This window comes from Pseudophryne corroboree, unplaced genomic scaffold, assembly GCF_028390025.1.
Source record: "Pseudophryne corroboree isolate aPseCor3 unplaced genomic scaffold, aPseCor3.hap2 scaffold_1968, whole genome shotgun sequence".
Lineage (NCBI taxonomy): Eukaryota > Metazoa > Chordata > Amphibia > Anura > Myobatrachidae > Pseudophryne > Pseudophryne corroboree.
The window spans coordinates 48,421-70,139 of NW_026968609.1; the positions used below are offsets into that span (position 1 = coordinate 48,421).

At 45.1% G+C, this 21,719-nt stretch overlaps 12 non-coding genes across 12 annotated transcripts; all 12 read right to left on the bottom strand.

Annotated features, from left to right (window-relative positions):
* Window positions 1–5,016: 5,016 nt before the first annotated feature.
* LOC135005122 (U1 spliceosomal RNA) lies at window positions 5,017–5,179 on the bottom strand. Its single transcript, XR_010205779.1, has one exon. It is a non-coding gene; the product is annotated as a U1 spliceosomal RNA (small nuclear RNA).
* A 152-nt stretch (window positions 5,180–5,331) lies between these two features.
* On the bottom strand, window positions 5,332–5,495 carry LOC135005113 (U1 spliceosomal RNA). Its single transcript, XR_010205770.1, has one exon. It is a non-coding gene; the product is annotated as a U1 spliceosomal RNA (small nuclear RNA).
* Window positions 5,496–6,166: 671 nt separating this feature from the next.
* LOC135005124 (U1 spliceosomal RNA) lies at window positions 6,167–6,329 on the bottom strand. Its single transcript, XR_010205781.1, has one exon. It is a non-coding gene; the product is annotated as a U1 spliceosomal RNA (small nuclear RNA).
* Window positions 6,330–6,481: 152 nt separating this feature from the next.
* Window positions 6,482–6,645, bottom strand: LOC135005128 (U1 spliceosomal RNA). The gene has a single exon (XR_010205784.1). It is a non-coding gene; the product is annotated as a U1 spliceosomal RNA (small nuclear RNA).
* Window positions 6,646–7,316: 671 nt separating this feature from the next.
* On the bottom strand, window positions 7,317–7,479 carry LOC135005121 (U1 spliceosomal RNA). Its single transcript, XR_010205778.1, has one exon. It is a non-coding gene; the product is annotated as a U1 spliceosomal RNA (small nuclear RNA).
* A 152-nt stretch (window positions 7,480–7,631) lies between these two features.
* LOC135005114 (U1 spliceosomal RNA) lies at window positions 7,632–7,795 on the bottom strand. The gene has a single exon (XR_010205771.1). It is a non-coding gene; the product is annotated as a U1 spliceosomal RNA (small nuclear RNA).
* A 670-nt stretch (window positions 7,796–8,465) lies between these two features.
* LOC135005119 (U1 spliceosomal RNA) lies at window positions 8,466–8,628 on the bottom strand. The gene has a single exon (XR_010205776.1). It is a non-coding gene; the product is annotated as a U1 spliceosomal RNA (small nuclear RNA).
* A 152-nt stretch (window positions 8,629–8,780) lies between these two features.
* Window positions 8,781–8,944, bottom strand: LOC135005126 (U1 spliceosomal RNA). Its single transcript, XR_010205783.1, has one exon. It is a non-coding gene; the product is annotated as a U1 spliceosomal RNA (small nuclear RNA).
* A 670-nt stretch (window positions 8,945–9,614) lies between these two features.
* Window positions 9,615–9,777, bottom strand: LOC135005116 (U1 spliceosomal RNA). The gene has a single exon (XR_010205773.1). It is a non-coding gene; the product is annotated as a U1 spliceosomal RNA (small nuclear RNA).
* A 152-nt stretch (window positions 9,778–9,929) lies between these two features.
* LOC135005115 (U1 spliceosomal RNA) lies at window positions 9,930–10,093 on the bottom strand. The gene has a single exon (XR_010205772.1). It is a non-coding gene; the product is annotated as a U1 spliceosomal RNA (small nuclear RNA).
* Window positions 10,094–10,765: 672 nt separating this feature from the next.
* Window positions 10,766–10,928, bottom strand: LOC135005118 (U1 spliceosomal RNA). The gene has a single exon (XR_010205775.1). It is a non-coding gene; the product is annotated as a U1 spliceosomal RNA (small nuclear RNA).
* Window positions 10,929–11,080: 152 nt separating this feature from the next.
* LOC135005123 (U1 spliceosomal RNA) lies at window positions 11,081–11,244 on the bottom strand. Its single transcript, XR_010205780.1, has one exon. It is a non-coding gene; the product is annotated as a U1 spliceosomal RNA (small nuclear RNA).
* Between the last annotated feature and the right edge of the window lie 10,475 nt (window positions 11,245–21,719).

Here is a 21,719-nt window from a genome sequence, read left to right on the forward strand (position 1 = left end):
TCTCGGGACATCAAGGATGCTTACCTTCATGTCAAAATTTACCCTTCTCACCAAGGGTACCTCAGGTTATGGTACAGAACTGTCACTATCAGTTCAGACGCTGCCGTAGGGATGGTCCACGGCACCCCGGGTCTTTACCAAGGTAATGGCCGAAATGATATCCCTTCGAAGGAAGGGAATTTTAGTTATCCCTTACTTGGACGATTCCCTGATAAGGGTAAGATCCAGGGAACAGTTGGAAGTCGGTGTAGCACTATCTCAGGTAGTGTTGCGGCAGCACGATTGGATTCTCAATATTCCAAAATCGCAGCTGGTTCCGACGACTTGTCTTCTGTTTCCTAGGGATGTTCCTGGACACAGTCCAGAAAAAAGGTGTTTCTCCCGGAAGAGAAAGCCAGGGAGTTATCCGAGCTAGTCAGGAACCTCCTAAAACCGAACCAAGTCTCAGTGCATCAATGCACAAGGGTTCTGGGTAAAAATGGTGGCTTCCTACGAAGCAATCCCATTCGTTAGATTCCACGCAAGAACTTTCCAGTGGAACCTACTGGACAAATGGTCCGGGTCGCATTTTCAGATGCATCAGCGGATAACCCTGTCACCAAGGACAAGGGTATCCATCCTGTGGTGGTTGCAGAGTGCTCATCTTCTAGAGGGCCGCAGATTCGGCATTCAGGACTGGGTCCTGGTGACCACGAATGCCAGCCTGCGAGGCTGGTGAGCAGTCACACAGGGAAGGAATATCCAGGGCTTAGGGTCAAGCCTGGATACATCACTTCACATAAATATCCTGAAGCTAAGGGCCATTTACAATGCTCTAAGCTTAGCAAGACCTCTGCTTCAAGGTCAGCCGGTGTTGATCCAGTCGGACAACATCATGGCAGTCACCCACGTAAACAGACAGGGTGGCACAAGAAGCAGGAGGGCAATGGCAGAAGCTGCAGGGATTCTTCGCTGGGCGGAAAATCATGTGATAGCACTGTCAACAGTATTCATTCCGGGAGTGGACAACTGGGAAGCAGACTTCCTCAGCACGACCTCCACCCGGGAGAGTGGGGACTTCACCCAGAAGTCGTCCACATGATTAAAAAACTCGACAGGTATTGCGCCAGGTCAAGAGACCCTCAGGCAATAGTTGTAGACGCTCTGGTAACACCGTGGGTGTACCAGTCAGTGTATGTGTTCCCTCCTCTGCCTCTCATACCCAAGGTACTGAGATTGATAAGATGGAGAGGAGAAAGCACTATATTCGTGGCTCCGGATTGGCCAAGAAGGACTTGGTAACCGGAACTTCAAGAGATGCTCACGGAGGATCCGTGGCCTCTACCTCTAAGAAGGGACCTGCTCCAGCAAGGACCCTGTCTGTTCCAAGACTTACCGCGGCTGCGTTTGACGGCATGCCGGTTGAACACCGGATCCTGAAGGAAAAAAGGCATTCCGGATGAAGTCATCCATATCCTGATCTAAAGCCAGGAAGGATGTAACCGCAAAAACATTATCACCGCAATTGGCGAAAATATGTTGCGTAGTGCGAGGCCAGTAAGGCCCGATGGAGGAAATTCAACTGGGTCGATTCCTACATTTCCTGCAAACAGGAGTGTCTATGGGCCTGAAATTGGGGTCCATTAAGGTTCAGATTTCGGCCCTGTCAATTTTCTTCCAAAAAAGAACTAGCTTCAGTCCCTGAAGTTTAGACGTTTGTAAAAGGGGTACTGCATATACAGCCTCCTTTTGTGCCTCCAGTGGCAATTTGGGATCTCAATGTAGTTTGGGTTCCAAAAGTCACATTGGTTTGAACCACTTAAATCTGTGGAGTTAAAATATCTCACATGGAAAGTGGTCATGCTGTTGGCCCTGGCCTGGGCCAGGCGCGTGTCAGAATTGGCGGCTTTATCCTGTAAAAGCCCTTATCTGATTTTCCATTCGGACAGGGCGGAATTGAGGATTCGTCCTCAGTTTCTCCCTAAGGTGGTTCCAGCGTTTTCACCTGAACCAACCTATTGTGGTGCCTGCGGCTACTAGGGACTTGGAGGAATCCAAGTTGCTGGATGTTGTCAGGGCCCTGAAAATATGTTTCCAGGACGGCTGGAGTCAGGAAATCTGACTCGCTGTTTATCCTGTATGCACCCAACAAGCTGGGTGCTCCTGCTTCTAAGCAGACTATTGCTCGTTGGATTTGTAGTACAATTCAGCTTGCACATTCTGTGGCAGGCCTGCCACAGCTAAAATCTGTTAAAGCCCGTTCCACAAGGAAAGTGGGCTCATCTTGGGCGGCTGCCCGAGGGGTCTCGGCTTTACAACTTTGCCGGGCAGCTACATGGTCAGGGGCAAACACGTTTGCTAAATTCTACAAATTTGATACCCTGGCTGAGGAGGACCTGGAGTTCTCTCATTCGGTGCTGCAGAGTCATCCGCACTCTCCCGCCCGTTTGGGAGCTTTGGTATAATCCCCATGGTCCTTACGGAGTCCCCAGCATCCACTTAGGACGTCAGAGAAAATAAGAATTTACTTACCGATAATTCTATTTCTCATAGTCCGTAGTGGATGCTGGGCGCCCATCCCAAGTGCGGATTGTCTGCAATACTTGTACATAGTTATTGTTACAAAAATCGGGTTATTATTGTTGGGAGCCATCTTTTCAGAGGCTCCTCTGTTATCATGCTGTTAACTGGGTTCAGATCACAGGTTGTACGGTGTGATTGGTGTGGCTGGTATGAGTCTTACCCGGGATTCAAAATCCTTCCTTATTGTGTACGCTCGTCCGGGCAAAGTATCCTAACTGAGGCTTGGAGGAGGGTCATAGGGGGAGGAGCCAGTGCACACCACATAGTCCTAAAGCTTTCTTTAGATGTGCCCAGTCTCCTGCGGAGCCGCTATTCCCCATGGTCCTTACGGAGTCCCCAGCATCCACTACGGACTATGAGAAATAGAATTATCGGTAAGTAAATTCTTATTATTTACTGCAGTTAAAGTTCATATGTAACTCACGTGAGTAATGAAAGAAAACAGGGGGAGAGCGCTGTGATGGTTGGTGAAACACAGCGGTATGCTACGACCCCCGTTAACCGTGGCTGGATCTTATTGGCACTCGCGGTCGGGATATTTCTCCCTGCCGTGGGGTAGAGACCTCCTTTTGCTCGGTCTCAAATTGCTTTTTCCCCTTCACCGCTGTCTTTACATCAGACGTCCGCCGTGATGTAGCTCGTTCATGAACGGGCTTATATCTCAGCAATCAGAGTGTCCGGTAATCACCTTTCTTACGCGTTTCTCCGCTGTTATCCAAGAGCGGTTTCGTCAGAGGATACATCAGCAGCCTAGCAGGCTCTTTTTAAAATGCACCGGACCAATAGCATTACTAATTAGTTGATTGGATACATACATGTACTAATTGGATGCATACATGTAATGACTCACATATGGAACAACTTTCTAATTGCAATTGCACATATAAAGGCATTTCATAATATAAAAATAAGCAACATGGTGATTAAAAATAATAATAAAATAAGCAACAAGGTGGTTTAAAAAATAACAGAAAATATATAATCTATATACAGATTAACCTATAATCTTTCAATCAATACCTCATATCTATAATCACATATACATAATTCAGAGACTCAGCACTAAGGATCCCCATTTACTTATATAAAACCTTTTAGGGTAACATAAATCCATGCCACTACTAAAGCAGTTCTTGTGGCGCAGGGGAAACATCAAATGCACTCTATGCAGCTAGTCCCATGTTCGAATCCAACCCGCTCAGCTTAACATCCATATTATTTATTAACTTTTAATGGGATCATTCTATCAATTCATTTTTACCTTTAATTTTTGTTAATATTATTTCTATATTTCATTATTTTAACCCCTGGAATAACTACATTGCTGTTTAAACAACAAAAAGAATTGAAGAAAAAATAAATATTAAACAGACAATTTAAGGATTCGAAGATTTAAATATTTAAAGATTTTAAAATTTAAAACAGGGAGGGGGGGGGAGGGAGGGGGGCCTTTTGGGAGAAGGAGGGGGAAAAAATAAAAATAGAAAAAAAATATATATATATAGAACCAAGAGAAAGTGTAAAAAGAGGATGGAGGAAGAAATCTGATGTTCATCATTACTAGTGGATTTTACTAAAGAACTTTAAAGGAACACACACAACAGGATTATACAGTTTCATCCTAAGAGGAAAGCTGTTTCCAAAATAGCTACTTCTAATAATTTTGTTTATTTATTAAACATACAATAAATGGATATTCAATAAATAATATATTAGGTAAATCAATAGATAAAATCTTCAGAGACTGCAAATGTTGTTCAGTTCGATGCTCTCATTCAGACCATCAGGTGTAAGGGTACCCAAAGAAAAAATCCAAAATGCCTCCCTTGTCAAGTAAAGGAGATTCAACTGAGGCAGCACAAGGGAACTCTCATCTGGGGACAACAACTGCAGGGAGAACACATATTTTCAGATGAACATGGGAGGGCAGAAGGCTGCCTAATACTGAAGCACCCCCAAACAACAAACCAAATGCAACAACTAGTACAAGCATTCCTGGGGGAAGGCCTGCAGCAGATGGATTTGCATATGGTGATGTCATCCAAGCAGTGGGTCAAAGTTGGCTTCAACCCTCGTCTGCATATGAAAAGAGAAAAGGGGCGTGCAGGGCATGGCGGCCTTTTGCGGCGCTTGGATGACCCCTAGTTCGCATTAAACACCTCCACCCTACTTCGGTGTGGGGCTCATGTTGGCTATGCCCCAGCCCCTGAAGCATTCAAGCTGATTACTTGCAGCAGCTGGGCACTGTAATAGCTCCAGAGCTGCTCTGTAAGGCAACTAAAAGGGTGTGGGCCCTGCAGCACTACCTGTAGTTCGCATTGTGCGTTGGAAGGCACAAAGTAAGCAGACGGGAGAAGTCAAGATAGTGCGCAAGGGCATAGAAGGGAGTGGCTCAAGAAAAGAGAAGTGTAAACAGACAGCAAACTAGGCTGGAGAAAGACATGAGACAAAGAGATCTGAATTATACGAGAGCCGACCAGGGGAAACACAAATTATGCAGTCAAGTTTCCCACATTTGGGGATATCGCAGGAGCAGCACACCCAGAGTGCAATTGGTGAGCCTTGCCCTGGGAGAAGCACCTTCATGATCATAGTATCTCACCTAGCAGGTAAGTAGGAGTTGGGCTAGAGCTGGGGAGGGTCGCTGCTCGGGCACCCCCCTGTCAAGTGAAGGAGATCCAACTGAGGCAGCACAAGGGAACTCTCGAAAGAAGAACAAGGCTAGAGGAAGATCTGAGACAAAGAAATCTGACTTTTACCAGAGCTGACCAGAGGAAAGCACAAACACAGTCCCCCACTACCACAAATAATGCTGTCAAGTTTACCACATTTGGGAAAATAACAGGGGTCAGCATACCCAGAATGCAATGAATGAACCTCACCCTGGGAGAACAATCTTCATGACCATGGTATCTCCTATGCAAAATAAGTATGATTTGGGATAGGGCTGGAGAGGGCCGCTGCTCAGGCACATCTCTGTCAAGTAAAGGAGATTCAACTGAGGCAGCACAAGGGAACTCTCATCTGGGGACAACAACTGCAGGAGGTACACATATTTTCAGATGAACATGGGAGGGCAGAAGGCTGCCTAATACTGAAGCACCCCCAAACAACAAACCAAATGCAACAACTAGTGCAAGCATTCCTGGGGGAAGGCCTGCAGCATATGGATTTGCATATGGTGATGTCATCCAAACAGTGGGTCAAAGTTGGCTTCAACCCTCGTCTGCATATGAAAAGATAAAATTGGCATGCAGGGCATGGCGGCCTTTTGAGGTGCTTGGATGACCCCTAGTTCGCATTAAACACCTCCACCCTCCTTCGGTGTGGGGCTCATGATGGCTATGCCCCAGCCCCTGAAGCATTCAAGCTGATTTCTTGCAGCAGCTGGGCACTGTAACAGCTCCAGAGCTGCTCTGTAAGGCAAGTAAAAGGGTGTGGGCCCTGCAGCACTACCTGTAGTTTGCATTGTGTGTTGGAAGGCACAAAGTAAGCAGACGGGAGAAGTCAGGATAGTGCGCAAGGGCATAGAAGGGAGCAACTCAAGAAAAGAGAAGTGGAAACAGACTGCAAATTAGGCTGGAGAGAGACCTGAGACAAAGAGATCTGAATTATACGAGAGCCGACCAGGTGAAACACAAATTATGCAGTCTAGTGTCCAACATTTGGGGAAACCGCAGGAGTAGCACACCCAGAGTGCAATGGGTGAGCCTTGCCCTGGGAGAAGCACCTTCATGATCATAGTATCTCACCTGGCAGGTAAGTAGGAGCTGGGCTAGAGCTGGGGAGGGTCGCTGCTCGGGCACCCCCCTGTCAAGTGAAGGAGATCCAACTGAGGCAGCACAAGGGAACTCTCGAAAGAAATACAAGGCTAGAGGAAGATCTGAGACAAAGAAATCTGACTTTTACCAGAGCTGACAAGAGGAAAGCACAAACACAGTCCCTCACTACCACAAATAATGCAGTCCAGTTTCCCACATTTGGGGAAATCACAGGGGTCAGCATACCCAGAATGCAATGAATGAACCTCACCCTGGGAAAACAATCTTCATGACCATGGTATCTCCTATGCAAAATAAGTATGATTTGGGATAGAGCTGGGGAGGGCCGCTGCTCAGGCACATCTCTGTCAAGTAAAGGAGATTCAACTGAGGCAGCACAAGGGAACTCTCATCGGGGGACAACAACTGCAGGGAGAACACATATTTTCAGATGAACATGGGAGGGCAGAAGGCTGCCTAATACTGAAGCACCCCCAAACAACAAACCAAATGCAACAACTAGTGCAAGCATTCCTGGGGGAAGGCCTGCAGCAGATGGATTTGCATATGGTGATGTCATCCAAGCAGTGGGTCAAAGTTGGCTTCAACACTCATCTGCATATGAATAGAGAAGAAGGGCGTGCAGGGCATGGCGGCCTTTTGCGGCGCTTGGATGACCCCTAGTTCGCATTAAACACCTCCACCCTCCTTCGGTGTGGGGCTCATGTTGGCTATGCCCCAGCCCCTGAAGCATTCAAGCTGATTTCTTGCAGCAGCTGGGCACTGTAACAGCTCCAGAGCTGCTCTGTAAGGCAAGTAAAAGGGTGTGGGCCCTGCAGCACTACCTGTAGTTCGCATTGTGCGTTGGAAGGCACAAAGTAAGCAGACGGGAGAAGTCAGGATAGTGCGCAAGGGCATAGAAGGGAGCGGCTCAAGAAAAGAGAAGTGGAAACAGACAGCAAACTAGGCTGGAGAGAGACCTGAGACAAATACATCTGAATTATACGAGAGCCGACCAGGGGAAACACAAATTATGCAGTCAAGTTTCCCACATTTGGGGAAATCACAGGGGCAGCACACCCAGAGTGCGATGGGTGAGCCTTGCCCTGGGAGAAGCACCTACATGATCATAGGATCTCACCTGGCAGGTAAGTAGGAGTTGGGCTAGAGCTGGGGAGGGTCGCTGCTCGGGCACCCCCCTGTCAAGTGAAGGAGATCCAACTGAGGCAGCACAAGGGTACTCTCGAAAGAAGAACAAGGCTAGAGGAAGATCTGAGACAAAGAAATCTGACTTTTACCAGAGCTGACCAGAGGAAAGCACAAACACAGCCCCCCACTACCACAAATAATGCAGTCGAGTTTCCAACATTTGGGGAAATCACAGGGGTCAGCATAAACAGAATGCAATGAATGAACCTCACCATGGGAGAACAATCTTCATGACCATGGTATCTCCTATGCAAAATAAGTATGATTTGGGATAGGGCTGGGGAGGGCCGCTGCTCAGGCACATCTCTGTCAAGTAAAGGCGATTCAACTGAGGCAGCACAAGGGAACTCTCATCTTGGGACAACAACTGCAGGGAGAACACATATTTTCAGATGAACATGGGAGGGCAGAAGGCTGCCTAATACTGAAGCACCCCCAAACAACAAACCAAATGCAACAACTAGTGCAAGCATTCCTGGGGAAGGCCTGCAGCAGATGGATTTGCATATGGTGATGTCATCCAAGCAGTGGGTCAAAGTTGGCTTCAACCCTCGTCTGCATATGAAAAGAAAAAAGGGATGTGCAGGGAATGGCGGCCTTTTGCGGCGCTTGGATGACCCCTAATTCGCATTAAACATCTCCACCCTCCTTCGGTGTGGGGCTCATGATGGCTATGCCCCAGCCCCTGAAGCATTCAAGCTGATTTCTTGCAGCAGCTGGGCACTGTAACAGCTCCAGAGCTGCTCTGTAAAGCATGTAAAAGGGTGTGGGCCCTGCAGCACTACCTGTAGTTTGCATTGTGCGTTGGAAGGCACAAAGTATACAGACAGGAGAGGTCAGAATAGTGCGCAAGGGCATAGAAGGGAGCGGCTCAAGAAAAGAGAAGTGGAAACAGACAGCAAACTAGGCTGGAGAGAGACCTGAGACAAAGAGATCTGAATTATACGAGAGCCGACCAGGGGAAACACAAATTATGCAGTCAAGTTTCCCACATTTGGGGAAATCACAGGGGCAGCACACCCAGAGTGCAATGGGTGAGCCTTGCCCTGGGAGAAGCACCTACATGATCATAGTATCTCACCTGGCAGGTAAGTAGGAGTTGGGCTAGAGCTGGGGAGGGTCGCAGCTCGGGCACCCCCCTGTCAAGTGAAGGAGATCCAACTGAGGCAGCACAAGGGAACTCTCGAAAGAAGAACAAGGCTAGAGGAAGATCTGAGACAAAGAAATCTGACTTTTACCAGAGCTGACCAGAGGAAAGCACAAACACAGTCCCCCACTACCACAAATAATGCAGTCAAGTTTCCCACATTTGGGGAAATCACAGGGGTCAGCATACCCAGAATGCAATGAATGAACCTCAACCTGGGAGAACAATCTTCATGAGCATGGTATCTCCTATGCAAAATAAGTATGATTTGGGATAGAGCTGGGGAGGGCCGCTGCTCAGGCACATCTCTGTCAAGTAAAGGAGATTCAACTGAGGCAGCACAAGGGAACTCTCATCTGGGGACAACAACTGCAGGGAGAACACATATTTTCAGATGAACATGGGAGGGCAGAAGGCTGCCTAATACTGAAGCACCCCCAAACAATAAACCAAATGCAACAACTAGTGCAAGCATTCCTGGGGGAAGGCCTGCAGCAGATGGATTTGCATATGGTGATGTCATCCAAGCAGTGGGTCAAAGTTGGCTTCAACCCTCGTCTGCATATGAAAAGAAAAAAGGGATGTGCAGGGCATGGCGGCCTTTTGCGGCGCTTGGAGGACCCCTAATTCACATTAAACACCTCCACCCTCCTTCGGTGTGGGGCTCATGTTGGCTATGCCCCAGCCCCTGAAGCATTCAAGCTGATTTCTTGCAGCAGCTGGGCACTGTAACAGCTCCAGAGCTGCTCTGTAAAGCATGTAAAAGGGTGAGGGCCCTGCAGCACTACCTGTAGTTTGCATTGACGTTGGAAGGCACAAAGTAAGCAGACAGGAGAGGTCATAATAGTGCGCAAGGGCATAGAAGGGAGCGGCTCAAGAAAAGAGAAGTGGAAACAGACAGCAAACTAGGCTGGAGAGAGACCTGAGACAAAGAGATCTGAATTATACGAGAGCCGACCAGGGGAAACACAAATTATGCAGTCAAGTTTCCCACATTTGGGGAAATCGCAAGAGCAGCACACCCAGAGTGCAATGGGTGAGCCTTGCCCTGGGAGAAGCACCTTCATGATCATAGTATCTCACCTGGCAGGTAAGTAGGAGTTGGGCTAGAGCTGGGTAGGGTCACTGCTCGGGCACTTCCCTGTCAAGTGAAGGAGATCCAAGTGAGTCAGCACAAGGGAACTCTCGAAAGAAGAACAAGGCTAGAGGAAGATCTGAGACAAATAAATCTGACTTTTACCAGAGCTGACCAGAGGAAAGCACAAACACAGTCCCCCACTACCACAAATAATGAAGTCGAGTTTCCCACATTTGGGGAAATCACAGGGGTCAGCATACCCAAAATGCAATGAATGAACCTCACCCTGGGATAACAGTCTTCATTACCATGATATCTCCTATGCAAAATAAGTATGATTTGGGATAGGGCTGGGGAGGGCCGCTGCTCAGGCACATCTCTGTCAAGTAAAGGAGATTCAACTGAGGCAGCACAAGGGAACTCTCATCTGGGGACAACAACTGCAGGGAGAACACATATTTTCAGATGAACATGGGAGGGCAGAAGGCTGCCTAATACTGAAGCACCCCCAAGCAACAAACCAAATGCAACAACTAGTACAAGCATTCCTGGGGGAAGGTCAGCAGAAGACGGATTTGCATACAGTGATGTCATCCAAGCAGTGGGCCAAAGTTGGCTGGAACCCTCATCTGCATATGAAAAGAGAAAAGGGGTATGCAGGGAATGGCGGCCTTTTGCGGCGCTTGGATGACCCTTAGTTCGCATTAAACACCCCCACCCTCCTTCAGTGTGGGGCTCATGTTGGCAATGCCCCAGCCCCTGAAGCATTCAAGCTGATTTCTTGCAGCAGCTTGGCACTGTAACAGCTCCAGAGCTGCTCTGTAATGCAAGTAAAAGTTTGTGGGCCCTGCAGCACTACCTGTAGTTTGCATTGTGCATTGGAAGGCACAAAGTAAGCAGACAGGAGAAGTCAGGATAGTGCACAAGGGTATAGAAGGGAGGGGCTCAAAAAAAGAAGAAGTGGAAACAGACTGCAAACTAGGCTGGAGAGAGACCTGAGACAAAGAGATCTGAATTATATAAAAGCCGACCAGTGGAAACACAAATTATGCAGTCAAGTTTCCCATATTTGGGGAAATCACAGGGGCAGCACACCCAGAGTGCAATGGGTGAGCCTTGCCCTGGGAGAAGCACCTTCATGATCATAGTATCTCACCTGGCAGGTAAGTAGGAGTTGGGCTAGAGCTGGGGAGGGTCGCTGCTTGGGCACCCCCCTGTCAAGTAAAGGAGATCCAACTGAGGCAGCACAAGGGAACTCTCGAAAGAAGAACAAGGCTAGAGGAAGATCTGAGATAAAGAAATCTGACTTTTACCAGAGCTGACCAGAGGAAAGCACAAACACAGTCCCCCACTACCACAAATAATGCAGTCAAGTTTCCCACATTTGGGGAAATCACAGGGGTCAGCATACCCAGAATGCAATGAATGAACCTCACCCTGGGAGAACGATCTTCATGACCATGGTATCTCCTATGCAAAATAAGTATGATTTGGGATAGGGCTGGGGAGGGCCGCTGCTCAGGCACATCTCTGTCAAGTAAAGAAGATTCAACTGAGGCAGCACAAGGGAACTCTCATCTGGGGACAACAACTGCAGGGAGAACACATATTTTCAGATGAACATGGGAGGGCAGAAGGCTGCCTAATACTGAAGCACCCCCAAACAACAAACCAAATGCAACAACTAGTGCAAGCATTCCTGGGGGAAGGCCTGCAGCAGATGGATTTGCATATGGTGATGTCATCCAAGCAGTTGGTCAAATTTGGCTTCAACCCTCGTCTGCATATGAAAAGAGAAAAGGGGCGTGCAGGGCATGGCGGCCTTTTGCGGCGCTTGGATGACCCCTAGTTCGCATTAAACACCTCCACCCTCCTTCGGTGTGGGGCTCATGTTGGCTATGCCCCAGCCCCTGAAGCATTCAAGCTGATTTCTTGCAGAAGCTGGGCACTGTAACAGCTCCAGAGCTGCTCTGTATGGCAAGTAAAAGGGTGTGGGCCCTGCAGCACTACCTGTAGTTCGCATTGTGCGTTGGAAGGCACAAAGTAAGCAGATGGGAGAAGTCAGGATAGTGCGCAAGGGCATAGAAGGGAGCGGCTCAAGAAAAGAGAAGTGGAAACAGACAGCAAACTAGGCTGGAGAGCTCTTCTGTCTATATTTTGCAATCCTGCTCTTGTCCTCTCCAGCTGCTCCATGTAGATTTGACGTCTGGAAAGGTGCATAACCCACTGACAAGCAGGCACACTCCTGCATGAGTTTTCTCTCTCACTAGCTGGATGATACACAATCATTTGCATGTGCTCCACCTCCGACACACCACCCACCCAACCACCCAGTGACCAGAGCCACCCACAAGCCAACTGGCTCCTTGATTTAATTTGCACAGTGTAGTCATCCAGGCAGCATGTCCTTCTCAATGGAAGGATCTCTGGTTCCATGGAATCTTCCACATTGGAATGCTGCGGAATAAAAAGGATTTAAATATTCAGCTTGCTAGCATTCAATGTACCTGCGGCTTGGCTTTAGCACATGGGTCTTCATCCTGTGGCCCTCCAGCTGCTGTGAAACTACACATCCCAGCATGCCCTGCCACAGTTTTGCTATTAAGGTATGCTAAAACTGAGGCAGGGCATGCTGGGATGTGTAGTTCCACAGCAGCTGGAGGGTCGCAGGTTGAAGACCCATGTTCTAGCATGCCTGTTCTATGATGCATGTACCGTGGTGTCACAATCAGCTTGGAATGGGGTGTCTAGCAGGCATTTGCTGACAGCCACTTGAGGGAGACACACATCAGGAGATGCAGCATATCGGAGGTCTTCGATGCCTTTCCAGCAAATGCACACCACCTGCTGCTGGTCTGGACACAAAACAATGCCCACAATCGAAGTCCCAAAATGCCCAACTACAGGATTCATGTAAGTAGTGAATTTAGGAATGAATTTAGAAGTAGGAAATGAAGTTAGTTCACAAGTACATTCAAATTCAGATCTAAAGTCTAGGTAGGCCTCACGTCCTGGCAGCCCCCAGCACTTATAAATGCCTTGATTAGAGGTAGAGAATTAAATGTAGATAAAAAGTAGACACAAAATAAGACTCCACAGAGCAGTTATCAGGTGTCTTTATCAATTGTTGCATTTAAAAAATCAAGCAATTAGGGAACACAATGTTGCAACAATGTAACCCTATTTGCAAAATAGTTCTAAATAAGTTTGTCGATGTAAGACATTTGCAAAGGCGCATCCAAAACACGCTGGAAAATGCAACTGAATCTGTTTTTGGAGGCTAGAATAGGAAATGTGCATCGGTCCTACAAGTACTGAAAGCTCTTCTACCATCTCCCTTTTCTGAAAAGCCATTTAATATATGGTTCCCAGATAGGGGACATATCAGATATTGCCTTTCAAAAGCAGCAAATATCATACCACTTCTATTGCCATCAAAGATAAACATTGATTGTTTTCAGATATTGGATTGAAAAAGCAGTCTTTATTGACATAAAGAAGCAAAAAAACATACATAAACATTACACACATAAGTACTGTGTTGCAGCACAGATAAAACACAATACAAATGCTGTCGGTATAGTACAGTTCAAGAACTACAGCACAGGCCAGCCTACACTATAAATCATGAACTGCACTATACATTTAAACAATACAATAATACAACAGTTAATAAGGCTATGGGTGTGGAGTGTAAGAGGGTGAGGGAATCACAAGCCCGAAGCTTTATTGAAAGACAGACACATATAAAGGGAGGATTAATAAATACAAAGATATCCTTTACTATAGAATGTAGTCCAATCCGGTCTTTCAACTCTTCCACAACTTAAAAACGGATAGTGTTCCCAAGCCTTCCATCCTGGAATATCTTCAGTCTCTCGCCAATGAAGAAAACAATCCCTCCAGCAGACTCTTCAACCACGATACAAGATCACAGCCAAAAGGGCGAGAAGCAACTACACTTGCGTTTAACCAAAACAGCTAAAACTTAGTGGAGGAAAGGGCAGTGCACCAAAACATAAGCTGACACAATCATGGAGAATGCGCCAGCATATATGCTCTTCTATCTATATTTTGCAAACCTGCTCTTGTCCCCTCCAGCTGCTCCATGTAGATTTGACGTCTGGCAAGGTGCATAACCCACTGACAAGCAGGCACACTCCTGCATGAGTTTTCACTCTCACTAGCTGGATGATACACATTCATTTGCATGTGCTCCACCTCCGACACACCGCCCACCCAACCACCCAGTCACCAGAGCCACCCACAAGCCAACTGGCTCCGTAACTTAATTTGCACAGTGCAGTCATCCAGGCAGCATGTCCTTCTCAATGGAATAATCTCTGGTTCCATGGAATCTTCCGCATTGGAATGCTGCGGAACAAAAAGGATTTAAACATTCAGCTTGCTAGCATTCAATGTACCTGCGGCTTGGCTCTAGCACATGGGTCTTCATCCTGTGGCCCTCCAGCTGCTGTGAAACTACACATCCCAGCATGCCCTGCCACAGTTTTGCTATTAAGGTATGCTAAAACTGAGGCAGGGCATGCTGGGATGTGTAGTTCCACAGCAGCTGGAGGGTCGCAGGTTGAAGACCCATGTTCTAGCATGCCTGTTCTATGATGCATGTTCCGTGAAGTCACAATCAGCTTGGAATGGGGTATCTAGCAGGCATTTGCTGACAGCCACTTGAGGTAGACACACATCAGGAGATGCAGCATATCGGAGGTCTTCGATGCCTTTCCAGCAAATGCACACCACCTGCTGCTGGTCTGGACACAAAACAATGCCCACAATCGAAGTCCCAAAATGCCCAACTACAGGATTCATGTAAGTAGTGAATTTAGGAATGAATTTAGAAGTAGGAAATTAAGTTAGTTCACAAGTACATTCAAATTCAGATCTAAAGTCTAGGTAGGCCTCACGTCCTGGCAGCCCCCAGCATTTAAAAATGCCTTGATTAGAGGTAGGGAATTAAATGTAGATAAGAAGTAGACGCAAAATAAGACTCCACAGAGCAGTTATCAGGTGTCTTTATCAATTGTTGCATTTAAAAAATCAAGCAATTAGGGAACACAATGTTGCAACAATGTAACCCTATTTGCAAAATAGTACTAAATAAGTTTGTCGATGTAAGACATTTGCAAAGGCGCATTTAAAACACACTGGAAAATGCAACTGAATCTGTTTTTGGAGGCTAGAATAGGAAATGTGCATCGGTCCAACGAGTACTGAAAGCTCTTCTACCATCTTCCTTTTCTGAAAAGCCATTTAATATATGGTTCCCAGATAGGGGACATATCAGATATTGCCTTTCAAAAGCAGCAAATATCATACCACTTCTATTGCCATCAAAGATAAACATTGATTGTTTTCAGATATTGGATTGAAAAAGCAGTCTTTATTGACATAAAGAAGCAAAACAACATACATAAACATTACACACATAAGTACTGTGTTGCAGCACAGCCAAAACACAATACAAATGCTGTCGGTATAGTACAGTTCAAGAACTACAGCACAGGCCAGCCTACACCAGTGTTGCCAACTCTGAAATGGAAAACAAGCAACCGATGACTGAAAAATAAGCCCAAAACAAGCCCAAACCAATCCTAAAAAGCCCCAAAAAAAGCCCAACTCAAGGTTGTTGTTTTTTTATATATATATATATATATATATATATATATATATAAACAGACATTATTGTTTGTCTTATTAAAATACATATAATTATTTATATAATCTGCCTTTAAGGTCTTTACAATGATATTTATCAGCACAAAACTGGCTTTTAAAGAATACTGGAATTTTTATAAATATTATAGTTAGAGTTGTGAATTTAAGATACTATGCTTTCATGTTTCCTCTAAAGAAAAATCTCAAGTGAAAATTGCCAACTGTATATACTGTATCTGTGGTCATTTGTATTCACTGTGAAATATTTATTCTATGGAAAGATAAAACAAATAATCTTACAACATCCAACTTTGTACTTCTATTAAATAAATTAAGAGGCCAAATCAAGGTAACAAAACAAAAGATTATTAAGACAATTCAAAATAATAAATGCATATATAAATATTAAATAGTAACTCAATTCAATAAATAACAAAGGAATTACTGAGAGGTAAAGTGCATTGCAGATGGCACACTGTGAGGTAAAGTGCATGGTACACTGTGTGAAGTAAAGTGCATTGCAGATGGCATACTATGTGAGGTAAAGTGCATGGCACACTGTGTGAAGTATAGTGTATTGCAGATAGCACACTGGGGGTCATTCCGAGTTGTTCGCTCGTTGCCGATTTTTGCAACGGAACGATTAAGGCAAAAATGCGCATGCGTATGGTACGCAGTGCGCATGCGCTAAGTAATTTAGAACAAAACTTAGTAGATTTACTCACGTCCGAACGAAGAATTTTCATCATTGAAGTGATCGGAGTGTGATTGACAGGAAGTGGGTGTTTCTGGGCGGAAATTTACCGTTTTCTGGGAGTGTGCAGGATAAAACGCAGGAGTGTCTGGAGAAACGGGGGAGTGGCTGTCCGAACGCAGGGCGTGTTTGTGACTTCAAACCAGGAACGAAACGGGCTGAGCTGATCGCAGTGTAGGAGTAAGTCTCGAGCTACTCAGAAACTGAAAATAATTATTTATTCGCAATTCTGCTAATCTTTCGTTCGCAATTCTGCTAAGCGAAGATACACTCCCAGAGGGCGGCGGTCTAGCGTGTGCAATGCTGCTAAAAGCAGCTAGCGAGCGAACTCGGAATGACCCCCACTGTGTGAGGTAAAGTGCATGGCACACTGTGTGAAGTAAAGTGCATTGCAGATGGCATACTGCGAGGTAAAGTACATAGCACACTGAATTACAAAGGTTTTATGTAAAATGGATATAAGCAAATTCATCTGAGCTGTCTCCATCGTCTATAGAAGCTTCCATGTTATATATTCCTGAGTTGAAGCGCTGAAGCATATTGGTAGTTGGTTTAAAAATCCTTGCAACAAATACCCAAGCGTCTTAAACCATATCTGACATAAAGAATACCACATAAAGTGGTCCTAAATTGCTTCACTGTTGTGTGTCTGGTCAGTGTCTTTGTTGTTGTCATTGTTAAAAACAAATTAGCCCTACTGAATACACACAACCGGCAGTCGGCAACAATAGACATAATGAATGACTCATCATTTCTTTAAGACTCTATTCATCCACAACGTCTCACCTACAGTATGTCTGTGTGAGGATCTGTGTTATATGGATGAATGACTAATTATCTCTGGAAGTCGGTATCAGTGATACCTAAAAACAAAAGAAGCCCAAAAACAAGCAGCAAAAAAAATTATAAGCCCAAAAACAAGCAACAAGCAACCACCCCAAAAAATAAGCAACCAGAAGAAAAAACAAGCCCAATTCCGCTTGTTATAAACTGAATTGGCAACTATGGCCTACACTATAAATCATGAACTGCACTATACATTTAAACTATACAATAATACAACAGTTAATAAGGCTATGTGTGTGGAGTGTAAGAGGGTGAGGGAATCACAAGACCGAAGCTTTATTGTAACACAGACACATATAAGGGGAGGGGCAATAAATAGAAAGGTATCCTTTACTATAGAATGTAGTCCAATCCGACCTCTGTGCTCTTCCACAACTGAAAAACGGATAGTGTTCCCAAGCCTTCCATCCTGGAATATCTTTGGTCTTTCGCCAATGAAGAAAACAATCCCTCCCTCCAGCAGACCCTTCAACCACGATACAAGATCACAGCCAAAAGGCAGAGAAGCAACTACACTTGAGCTTAACAAAAATGGCTAAAACTTAGTGGAGGAAAGTGCAGTGCACCAAAACATAAGCTGTCACAATCATGGAGAATGTGCCAGCATATATGCTCTTCTATCTATATTTTGCAAACCTGCTCTTGTCCCCTCCAGCTGCTCTATGTAGATTTGACGTCTGGCAAGGTGCATAACCCACTGACAAGCAGGCACACTCCTGCATGAGTTTTCTCTCTCACTAGCTGGATGATACACAATCATTTGCATGTGCTCCACCTCCGACACACCACCCACCCAACCACCCAGTCACCAGAGCCACCCACAAACCAACTGGCTCCGTGATTTAATTTGCAAAGTGTAGTCATCCAGGCAGCATGTCCTTCTCAATGGAAGGATCTCTGGTTCCATGGAATCTTCCACATTGGAATGCTGCGGAACAAAAAGGATTTAAATATTCAGCTTGCTAGCATTCAATGTACCTGCGGCTTGGCTCTAGCACATGGGTCTTCATCCTGTGGCCCTCCAGCTGCTGTGAAACTACACATCCCAGCATGCCCTGCCACAGTTTTGCTATTAAGGTATGCTAAAACTGAGGCAGGGCATGCTGGGATGTGTAGTTCCACAGCAGCTGGAGGGTCGCAGGTTGAAGACCCATGTTCTAGCATGCCTGTTCTATGATGCATGTACCGTGATGTCACAATCAGCTTGGAATGGGGTGTCTAGCAGGCATTTGCTGACAGACACTTGAGGGAGACACACATCAGGAGATGCAGCATATCGGAGGTCTTCGATGCCTTTCCAGCAAATGCACACCACCTGCTGCTGGTCTGGACACAAAACAATGCCCACAATCGAAGTCCCAAAATGCCCAACTACAGGATTCATGTAAGTAGTGAATTTAGGAATGAATTTAGAAGTAGGAAATTAAGTTAGTTCACAAGTACATTCAAATTCAGATCTAAAGTCTAGGTAGGCCTCACGTCCTGGCAGCCCCCAGCATTTAAAAATGCCTTGATTAGAGGTAGAGAATTAAATGTAGATAAGAAGTAGACACAAAATAAGACTCCACAGAGCAGTTATCAGGTGTCTTTATCAATTGTTGCATTTAAAAAATCAAGCAATTAGGGAACACAATGTTGCAACAATGTAACCCTATTTGCAAAATAGTACTAAATAAGTTTGTCGATGTAAGACATTTGCAAAGGCGCATCCAAAACACGCTGGAAAATGCAACTGAATCTGTTTTTGGAGGCTAGAATAGGAAATGAGCATCGGTCCTACAAGTACTGAAAGCTCTTCTCCCATCTCCCTTTTCTGAAAAGCCATTTAATATATGGTTCCCAGATAGGGGACATATCAGATATTGCCTTTCAAAAGCAGCAAATATCATACCACTTCTATTGCCATCAAAGATAAACATTAATTGTTTTCAGATATTGGATTGAAAAAGCAGTCTTTATTGACATAAAGAAGCAAAAAAACATACATAAACATTACACACATAAGTACCGTGTTGCAGCACAGCCAAAACACAATACAAATGCTGTCGGTATAGTACAGTTCAAGAACTACAGCACAGGCCAGCCTACACTATAAATCATGAACTGCACTATACATTTAAACAATACAATAATACAACAGTTAATAAGGCTATGGGTGTGGAGTGTAAGAGGGTGAGGGAATCACAAGCCCAAAGCTTTATTGAAAGACAGACACATATAAAGGGAGGATTAATAAATACAAAGATATCCTTTACTATAGAATGTAGTCCAATCCGGTCTTTCAACTCTTCCACAACTGAAAAACGGATAGTGTTCCCAAGCCTTCCATCCTGGAATATCTTCAGTCTCTCGCCAATGAAGAAAACAATCCCTCCAGCAGACTCTTCAACCACGATACAAGATCACAGCCAAAAGGGCGAGAAGCCACTACACTTGCGTTTAACCAAAATGGCTAAAACTTAGTGAAGGAAAGTGCAGTGCACCAAAACATAAGCTGACACAATCATGGAGAATGCGCCAGCATATATGCTCTTCTATCTATATTTTGCAAACCTGCTCTTGTCCCCTCCAGCTGCTCCATGTAGATTTGACGCATGGCAAGGTGCATAACCCACTGACAAGCAGGCACACTCCTGCATGAGTTTTCACTCTCACTAGCTGGATGATACACATACATTTGCATGTGCTTCACCTCCGACACACCGCCCACCCAACCAACCAGTCACCAGAGCCACCCACAAGCCAACTGGCTCCGTGATTTAATTTGCACAGTGCAGTCATCCAGGCAGCATGTCCTTCTCAATGGAATAATCTCTGGTTCCATGGAATCTTCCGCATTGGAATGCTGCGGAACAAAAATGATTTAAACATTCAGCTTGCTAGCATTCAATGTAGCTGCGGCTTGGCTCTAGCACATGGGTCTTCATCCTGTGGCCCTCCAGCTGCTGTGAAACTACACATCCCAGCATGCCCTGCCACAGTTTTGCTATTAAGGTATGCTAAAACTGAGGCAGGGCGTGCTGGTATATGTAGTTCCACAGCAGCTGGAGGGTCGCAGGTTGAAGACCCATATTCTAGCATGCCTGTTCTATGATGCATGTTCCGTGATGTCACAATCAGCTTGGAATGGGGTGTCTAGCATGCATTTGCTGACAGCCACTTGAGGGAGACACACATCAGGAGATGCAGCATATCGGAGGTCTTCGATGCCTTTCCAGCTGCTGGTCTGGACACAAAACAATGCCCACAATTGAAGGCTCAAAATGCCCAACTACAGGATTAATGTAAGTAGTGAATTTAGGAATGAATTTAGAAGTAGGAAATTAAGTTAGTTCACAAGTACATTCAAATTCAGATCTAAAGTCTAGGTAGGCCTCACGTCCTGGCAGCCCCCAGCATTTAAAAATGCCTTGATTAGAGGTAGGGAATTAAATGTAGATAAGAAGTAGACACAAAATAAGACTCCACAGAGCAATTATCAGGTGTCTTTATCAATTGTTGCATTTAAAAAAATCAAGCAATTAGGGAACACAATGTTGCGACAATGTAACCCTATTTGCAAAATAGTACTAAATAAGTTTGTCGATGTAAGACATTTGCAAAGGCGCAAACAAAACACGCTGGAAAATGCAACTGAATCTGTTTTTGGAGGTTAGAATAGATGCAGGATCAAGTAGCTCAATGGGTAGGGTATTTGATTAGAATTCAACAGGTTATAGGTTTGAATCCTGGGTATGATAGTTTGAGGTGTTATTTAATAAAGTATGTTTATATATTAGTCACACATGGCTTACTTGTACAAATGGCATGTCACCAGTTAGTGCTGACTGCTGATATGCCATTTGCACAAACACGCCATGTGTGACTGTATATGCATTTAAGGAGGGCACCCCGGCAATACCACAAACCATTGAGTGTCAAGTATACTAGATATATCTTCATATCTCATGTGCTTTCTCTGAGACCAATCTTGTTATGCCCCTTCCCCACAAGGCATGCGCCTTTTGTCCATATTGCAAAAATGGGGAGGGGGGGGGGGGGCATATAATTATCTGTCACAGGGCACCAAAAAGTCTAGTTATGGCTCTGGTATGCATTATGTAATCTGGCAGACCATATCTCCAACACTGGCTGGTTGGAATAGAAATCCGGTTATCTATGTGAGCAAATGACCATCAACGATTTACTCTCAAACACTAGAAAATGGACAAAAATGGTCCCCTAAACAAATTGGTTAAATTTTGGGTTTAACCAATTTGTGTAATGACCATTTTTGACCACTTTTCTAGTGTTTGGGAGCAAATGGTTAATTGACATTTGCTCCTATACATTACCAGATTTTCATTCCATCCATCCAGACTGGATAGATAGCCTGACAGATAATTGTGTAGTGTACGCCCAGGATAACTGTCAGTTGTGCTTTCTTTTATGACGGCACATAAATGGGTGGGCAGATCCAGAGCAAGCACTGCCCACTCATGCATAGTTGTCAACTGATGTGAAGTTCCAGGGGGCAATCTCAGTTATAAAGAAAAGTATCTGGAAATTGTCCCTAGTTTAAAAAAAAATTAAAAAAAAATTGATCAACTCCATTTATTTAGTATGATATCCCAGGTGATAGGATGCCAGCAGTCAGAACAACATACTTTATTAAATAACACATCTCAAACTACCATACCCAGGATT